Here is an 8,806-nt window from a genome sequence, read left to right as displayed (position 1 = left end):
ATGACCTAAGCAGTCTTCTGCCCTCCAAAACAAGGCTCAAGATGACAGTAAAGCCAAGGAAACACTCAACCCAGATGATAGCAAAGGACAGTGTGAACACACACTCACTGCCTCAGCAGACAACAAAGGAGGAGCCGCATACAGGACGGGACAGTCACCTTACATTCCTCTAACCGTTAACCAGAGCTTTCGCATGCACAGACACACACACACACACACACACACACACACACACAGATACACACACACACAGAGGCACACACACACAGAGGCACAGACACACACACACAGACACACACACACTCAAAGACACACACACAGAGACACACACACACACAGAGGCACAGACAGACATACACACAGACACACACAGACAGACACACACAGACAGACAGACATACACACAGACACACACACACTCAAAGACACACACACAGAGACACACACAGAGGCACAGACACACACACAGACAGACATACACACAGACAGACAGACATACACACAGACACACACACAGAGAGGCACAGATACACACAGACACACACACAGACACACACACATACATACACACATGTACAGACACAGACACACACACACACACACACACACACACAAACTCACACTCCTTGGAGCAAAACACCATCTCTAACAAGCACAAGCAAGACATACTTGTATACAAAAGACACCCTCAGAGCTCCCCAGAGCTGAGACTTTGATATTCTTTGGCATGCCTTGTCAGTGGATGCGGAATCTGGGGGTGCAAATGTATATGGTGGGGAACCGCCAGAACTTCACACCAGCAGTCCTGTGAAAAAAACTCACAGGGAGCCTAGTGGGTTTGAATCAGCTGGGCAGGGTGCTTTGGTGACAGTCAGGGACAGAGTAAGGCAATAATAGTAGACACTTGGACTTGTGCTTCGTCCTCCTGTTTTCCTTCCCTTTCCCTAGCATCTTAGATTAGACTCTGGGAGGAAGGTAAGCACCTAGTGGACTCTGTTGGGAAGCCAGAGGAAGGCTGTTTAGTCATCTAGGTGAGAACAAGTGACAGGGTAGGGGAGAGGAGGGGGGAGATGGGAGGGGAGGAAGGGAAGGGAGAGGAGGGGAGGAGACGGGAGGGGACAGGAGGCTAAGGAAAAAGAGAGGATAAGGGGAGAGGAGGCAAGGGGAGGGGAGAGGAGGGGAAGGAGAAGAGGAGGGGCCTAGGGAAGGAGAGGAGGGGAAGGGAGGATGAGAGGAGGGGAGGGGAGAGGAGAGAGGAGGAGGCATGCACGTAAGTGAGTGCATAGACAGACTGACTAGAGTTGTGTTGGATAACGTAAGGTAGATGAGGAGTCCTGCACCAACCTTGACACACTGCTGTGTATAAATGATAGAAGTAACTTATCATCGCACTTTGTAAACACATTTTATAATTTTATTTATCAATATATGTATGGATGTTTACACTGTATATAGATATACAAATACAATAAACATTATGTATGGATATATATATCACAGATACACAGATTTAAATACAAAATATAAATATCTTTCTTTGTATCTGTACTACATTTTTATAGTGTTTGTACACACATATGGAGAAATAAATTATATAGATTATGCAGATATACTGTAGCTACAGAGAAAATCTAAGGAATTACTACAAGTACCTGGATTGCCACATAAGGGGAATTAAAACAAATTACTGTTATAGAAATGATTCTTGCTAGAGGAATTATTATCTGGTTTATGCAAAATTGTTTGAATTAATATTTATTCATTAAAAATTTCATAGTGACTTTGGCAGACTAAATCTTGCCTGTCCAAAAGTCCTCTAAAGCTACCGGAGTGTCATCTAGAGACAGGGCATTTAGGGAGATAATCAGTGTTAGATGGAGTCGTGAAGTGGGACTCTGATCTAAGAAGACTGGCACTCCACCCAAGGCTTCCACCTCCAGGGACACAGAGAAGCTACATGGGGACACGGATGACTGAAGCTGGCCATCCTCACACCAGGAAGAGTTCTCACCAAAACCAACCCAGACAGTGTGCCTTGATCTTCAGAACTGCAAGAAATACATTGTCTTTCCTTAAGCCTCGAGCCTGTGGTGGTTTTGTTATGGAATCCTGGGCTTTTAACTTTGTTATGCCATAAACCCCCTTCCTAAGGTATCTCTGTCTGTCTCTGTCTCTCCCCGTCTCTCTGTCTGTCTCTGGCTAGCTCTTCCTCCTCTCTCTGTGTATCTCCTCTCTCTGTCTCTCTGTCTCTCTGTCTCTCTGTCTCTCTGTCTCTCTGTCTCTCTGTCTCAGAACGGCATGAGCTGAAGACTTTAGGGTAGTAGTATGTTCAATCATGCTTCCCACGGGGGAGATCAGGAGTTAAGTATTCAGACCCCTGCTGCCCCATAAGTATGGGGAAGCAGTCACTGCAAACACTTAACATCTTAAGAGACCAAGGATGAAACTCACTGGTATCACTACAAACAGTTTCTGCTAGAAAAAAATCATCAGATGCTATAGGGTAGTCAAGTCATCTTGTAAGACACAAACTTGTGTATCCTCTGTCAGAGGTCTTCAAGAGAGCGAGTGTCTTGGAGGGCAGCGCATCTGTGGGGATGTTCTTCAGACATCCCTCACTGCTTCTGCCCCTCTGTGGACAGAGGTGTGTCTGGCTCCCGAAGAAAGAGCAGAGCGGAGCCACCCATCACCCAGGTGTGCATCGTGTGAAGTGAACCACCTAGATGCTATGGGCCTGGATGTGATGGTGCTGAGAAATAACTGAAAATTATTTACTGGTGTGTGTGTGTGTCTGTGTGTGTGTCTGTATGTGTCTGTGTGTGTGTGTGTGTCTGTGTGTGTGTCTCTGTGTCTGCATGTGTGTGTCTGTGTGTGTATGTCTACGTGTGTCTGTGTGTGTCTGTGTATGTGTGTCTGTGTCTGTGTGTGTGTGTGCGTGTGTGTGTGTGTGTCTATGTGTGTGTCTTTGTGTGTCTGTGTGGGTGTCTATGTGTGTGTGTGTATGTGTCTCTGTGTGTGTATGTCTATGTGTGTCTGTGTCTGTTTCTGTGTATGTGTGTCTGTGTCTGTGTGTGTCCATGTGTGTGTGTGTCTCTGTGTCTGCATGTGTGTGTGTATGTGTGTGTGTGTGTGTGTGTGTGTGTGTGTGTGTGTGTGTGTAGGCATATCTGTGCCATGGCATGAGTATGTATGTAGGTCAGAGAACAACTTTCTGGGGTCCTTCTCGGATCACTGTGGAATCTGGTGGTCTCAGTCACACACGGGCTCAGTAAACACACCCTAAGGAAATCTGGGAACAGATCAACTCAGGCACTGTATTAAGGGTAAGAAATACAACTGACCAGGAAAGAATCCTGGGCTCACTGGGCAGTTTTTAAAAAGTAAACAGAAGTATCAAAGGACTGGGGGAGGGAAACTCTTCAAGTGGAAACTAGAAGTTGTAAACTCTCACTGTAAAAGACAAAAATTAACTTCCCTTTGGAAAGTCCAAAAGAACCCGACCTTAGACTAGTCCATGTCACCCGTTCTTTTCAACAAGCAGAACAGAACTGGTGTGTCAGTGTGTTAATATTTACAGAACCGAATGCTTTCTATTAGTTATGGAAAATGTCTTCCCACTCACAACACTTTCCCACTGGCTCTGTACACACGTGCGTGAACACATGTACACACACCTCTACGCAGTTTGCTTTAGGAAGCTCAGAGAACTTGAGCAGCAGCCTGGACTTTGCAAACTCTATGGGTGAGAATGTGCAAATGTTTCCAAAACTGTAACCAGCACTCATTCACGTAAGAGTCCTGTAAACCTCCACGTCCAGAAGCGGTTGGGTTTCAGCGGCAGCTGTGAGCCTCATCAGTGAGGACTCACAATGGTAGGAGGAGGCAGTGAGGAGCTCCTTTCTCTCCTGTGCCACCATCTTGTGAACCTGCCAGAGTTCAGATTCCGAGTTCCACAAGTCCACATTTTAACAAGCATATCAGTTGACCTGCTGTGCACGAAAGCCCCAGACAACACCGAAAACAAAGGAAGACACATCCTTCTGCCATTATAGGAAGCAGAGAAGTGGGTGGGGATGCCAGGGAGTTCAAACAGACTCACTGAAGATGACTTCCCAAAGGCTCTTGTGTCTTTCTGTGAAACTGGCCATCTCTGTGAAGCACAATTTCCTTGACAGTTCCTCTCATGACATGCTGGGCAATGCATGAGTTTAAGCTTTCACTGCTATAGGAATTGCTAGTCTTCATCTTCCTCTTCCCCAACCTCCTTTCTGTAAATTCTAACCTACACCAAAGAATCCACACCATCCTCTAGCTAAGACCACCACAAGACAAGACTAGTCCCAATGGTATCATGTCATCCTGTAACCAGAGATTTAGGGGAGAAGCCCCACGTCTTGGAACCCCAACATGGTAAGATTGGCCTTCATCCCGAGAGACAATAGAGACAAGTGGTGGGAAAAGCAGAGAAAGGGTAAGAAACTATAAAAGTAACTTTTATCCTGCTGTTGTAATTATTGTCTCCAGAGCTTACTGCCTTAGTCTACTAACCTAGGCCTGGTCTTGGAAGCTTCTAGCCTCCATACAATCTGCACACTCTAATCTAGTCCTAAATGTTTTCAGCCTCTGAGACCTGCTGTTGAATAAGTTCACTCCTTCCTAGTTCTTTCTGATCTCTGGCTGGTTGGCCAACGCAGCTGTTATGGCTTAAAGCTCTCCAGGCTGACTGATTGATTCTGGCTTCTCTCAGTTCTTCCTGAATTGCTCTGCTTGACCTCAAACTAATGCTAGGAGTTCGTTCTAATCTGCGGGCTCCTTCTCATCCTCTGGCTCATTCCGTCTTCACCCGTGTCTAACTTGTTCCGTCTTCAACCTGTCTCTGTAAAATTCTCCTGGTAAAACTGCCTCCTTTCTCCCCTCTCTCCACTGCCTCTTAAGTGGCTGCCCCTTCCTCTCCCGAGAGTTGGCATGCTCTGTTCTGTCAAAGCTATCTCCGGTTTGCCTGCCACTCAATTAGACGTCATCTTCATATGTGTTTTCTTTTGTCTACAAACTTTTACCTTCATTGCCTTGGATTAAAGGTGTGCACTAAGCAGAGAGAGAGGATAGGAAATTGTAAAAGTAACTTTTATTCTGTGGCTGTAATTGTTGTCTCCAGAGTTTACTGCCTTAGGCATGTCTGTATTCCAGCCAGAGGGATTAAAAGTGTGTGCTAAGACCAAGCCACGCCACAACTAGGATCTTTTTTCAAGTAAACAACACAATCTTGGGGTTCACGATGTGATCAGATATCTGACAACAGGAAGATCAAACAAGGGCTCCAGTATCCTTGAGTTAATCTCCAGAGTTCTTACACGGGCTTTAAGGTAAAGCAGAACTGGGATGGTGGCAAAAAGGTTTGCACGACTGAGCAGTCTGACTCCAAATGAGGTCTAGCTGTCTCAGCTCTGATGGTGCAAGACGGTTTGAGAAACAGTTAATCTAAAATCCGTGTCATCCCCTGAGGCGACACATCTGTCTCTCTGACGATGACCTGTTCCTGGATGGGTCATGACCATTGTCTACAAGGTGGTTTAGCCCTGCAGTAGTTACTGGGTCTGGAGTCCAGGGTGGCTGCAGAGTGAGGGCAGTCCTTCATCCGGGGCCTTTGGCCTGGGAGGGAGAGTCGGTGACACCTCACTCGTGTTTTAGTAATTACTGTGCTTCTGCAGAGCCAATCGGGAGTCTGAGTCAAAGTTTTAGTTTTCTCGTTTTCTTATCTAGGAAATCAGAAAATCCGGGTCACATCTAAGATGGCCTGAGTGGCAGTCACACCAGAGGTGACTCTGGCAAGGGAACCAGGAACTTCTCAATGCCTTGTGCTTCAACATTGGCTTATGAGAGACAATTTTCATTTTCAGTGAGCACCTTAGCTCCCTGAGCATTGCACACAGAGGAGACCATGTGAGAAAACTATCAGGTGCTATGGTAACAGAGGCCCCAATTCTGTTATTTTAAAACAGCTCATTTCTCTTTAAGGACAATTTTTTTGTTCAATGGAGAAGTCCTATATTGCAGAGGATGGATAGGCAAATACAAGCTAAACAGAATAGAACAAAACAAACAAACAACAAACAAAAAATCAGTGCAGATATACCTTCAGGAAAATTACCCAATTTACTCAACCACAGAGAGGTACCTGTGTGTCCCAATTCCTCCAAGCACAGAGAGGGGCTTCTAGCCAAGTACACCAATTACCTTCAGACTGTCTTGATCCACAAACTCCCAAGAAAGACACAGAGACTTTATTATTTATAATAGCTCAGGCTATAACTTCGGCTATTTCCTAACTAGCTCATAAAACTTAATCAACCCTATCTACCCTAACCCGCAGTCTCCAGTTGGCCCTCTTACCTCTCAGTGTGTTCTGCTATATCTGACTTCCTCCATGTCTGGCTGAAGAATGCTCCCGCCCCCACACACACCTGATTCCCCTTCCCCCATAGTTCCTAGTCTGCCCAGACTCCCTGCCTTTCCTCTCTTGTTCTGATAATAGGCTGTTGGCCATTTACTAAACCAATCAGAAGGCGATGGAGAAGAATGTCTACAAAAGACTCAGGCAGGTGCTGATCCAACGAAACATAGCAATACCAAGGTCTGGCCTCCACTCAACTCAGTACAGAAATAAACATTTCTGCCAGTACAGAAATAAATATTTGACTAATACAAAGATAACCTTTATACAGAGCACCAAAAGATTATCCCAACACCCAGTCACAGAGGGGGGCCTTCTGTCGGAGTAGACCTAATCACAGAGAGGGGCTTTTATGCCAAAAGCTGAAGTGCTGTCTTCCTTTTCGTCTTCACGGTCTTGCCTACCTCACTCTATTGGTACACTGGTATTGCTATCTATCCCTTGACATTGCCTTGTAGCTATCATAGGCTGGTCTTGACGCCATAACCATCCTTCCCTAGACTCCTGAGTGTTGAGATTTAAGGTGAGCACCATCCAATCAGCCTTAGCTCATAAATGTTGCTTAATTTGGAAACTATATACCCATTCCAGATTTCTCTTCTCTGCGTGGTTTTAGTTAACGAAACAGATGTAAAACATCAACTGAGAGTTACCCATACAGTGTTAAAATATACGTTTGAATAACTAAATAAAAGAAGAAAAGAATTTTCACTTGTCTTGGTTCTAGATTAATATTCCAAGAGGGCCAGAGAGGTCAGAGGAGTTTAAAGAACTAAGTTTAAAAGCTAGGGCAATCAAAAATCCCCTTCTCCTTTTACCAACTATCAGCTCTAGAAGCTGGCAGTGGCTCAGAGGCATGGAGGGTGATATTCTCTTGGAAACAGTGTAAGATTTAGTTGGAGAGTCATAGCAAATCAACAAGCACACACACACTAGAAGCAGACATGATGGAGAATTAATAGTAGATTAGGACTTGAGAGGAGGGAAGGGCAGTCACAGTCAGCCGCACTAAGGATGAAGGCTCAGACAATCATGACCAGAGGTGAGTCTGCTCTTGGCCCATCGATGCCTCACATTAACCCTACGAGGTTAATCTCTTTCCATAAATGAGGAAGCAGGTCAGGCAAATGAAGTGTCTCACCAAGGTCACACAGCTCTGGTCTCTCCTCTACCAAATGTTGCTTTGGCTGTGAGGTCTGGGCTGTTGAAATCATAGGGAAGAAGGCAGAGCTGGCCTCTTTTGATCCACCCTCCGTCTTCTCTGTGCAAGCCACATTTCCCAACTCCTCGCCTTGAGTCCCACATGCGCATTAGAAGACACTCCAATCAAGAAACAGGAGTCGCACTTCAAGTTTGTCTGAAAATAACCCAAGGAGACATTGTTTTCAGAAGAGTGAGCCGTTAGTTGGGACATCCACAAAAGCTGGGAAGATGCTCGTGACTGGGAGCCACCGTGATCCCAGGAATGAAGATGTAAAAGAAGTACCTAGTGATGGTGAACCCCGGGGGATGCGGAAATGGGAGAGGCTCACAACAGCAGAAGCTTTCCTAGGTAAGCAAGCTCTGCATTTTTGGGATACAGTGAACACCGTAGCTCCTCTCCCATCAGCCCTTCTGTCCCCCTGCTGTCTCTGATTGCTGAAGGCTTCAGGTGGCAGAGGGTGAGCGGGTCTCAGAGATGTAGTCCTGGGGCTGAGGAAGTGAGTAGAGAACTGATTTTGGCAACAACAACAACAACAACAACAAAGGGATATAAGTTCTTCCTGCCTCCCAAGTCCACCCATGACTCCCTAAGCCCTTCCCCATCATCCCTCTGGCTTAGTTCAAGGGTCATTCACAGACTAAGTCATGAGTCTCCTCTGCATTTGCCCACCTCAGCGTCTGTGTTAACCTTTGCTACTGTGTGTACATGTTGCTGAAATCTACCCAGGACTCTCAATAAACTCCAGGGCTGAGGAAAACGTCTGTCCTCATCTGACCCAAAGTGTATAAGCAGGCCTATCCATGAGTCCGCAATGCCAAGCATGTGGTTCCTAAATTTGAAATTTGGATTTAGTTTTGAAGTTAAGGGAAAAAAATATGCGGAAGAGCAGAGGGAGGTTGTGGATGTATCTTAGTTAGTAGAGTCTTACCTCATATGCACAAGGCCCTGCTTTCTATCCCTGGCAACGAAACCACAAACAAGAATGACAGCAGCAGCAGCAACAACAACAACACCATAGTGGCATACTCCTAAAACCCCAGCAGAGGTAGTTTAAGGAGGTAGAGACAGGAGTTTCAGAAGTTCAAGTCTACCCTTAGCTACATAGCGAAATCAAGGCCACCCGGGGATACTTGAGGCCCTTCCGCAAAAAA

This window comes from Rattus norvegicus, chromosome 13 (genome assembly GCF_021556685.1).
Source record: "Rattus norvegicus strain SHRSP/BbbUtx chromosome 13, alternate assembly SHRSP_T2T, whole genome shotgun sequence".
Taxonomy (NCBI): domain Eukaryota; kingdom Metazoa; phylum Chordata; class Mammalia; order Rodentia; family Muridae; genus Rattus; species Rattus norvegicus.
This window is presented reverse-complemented; position numbering follows the sequence as displayed.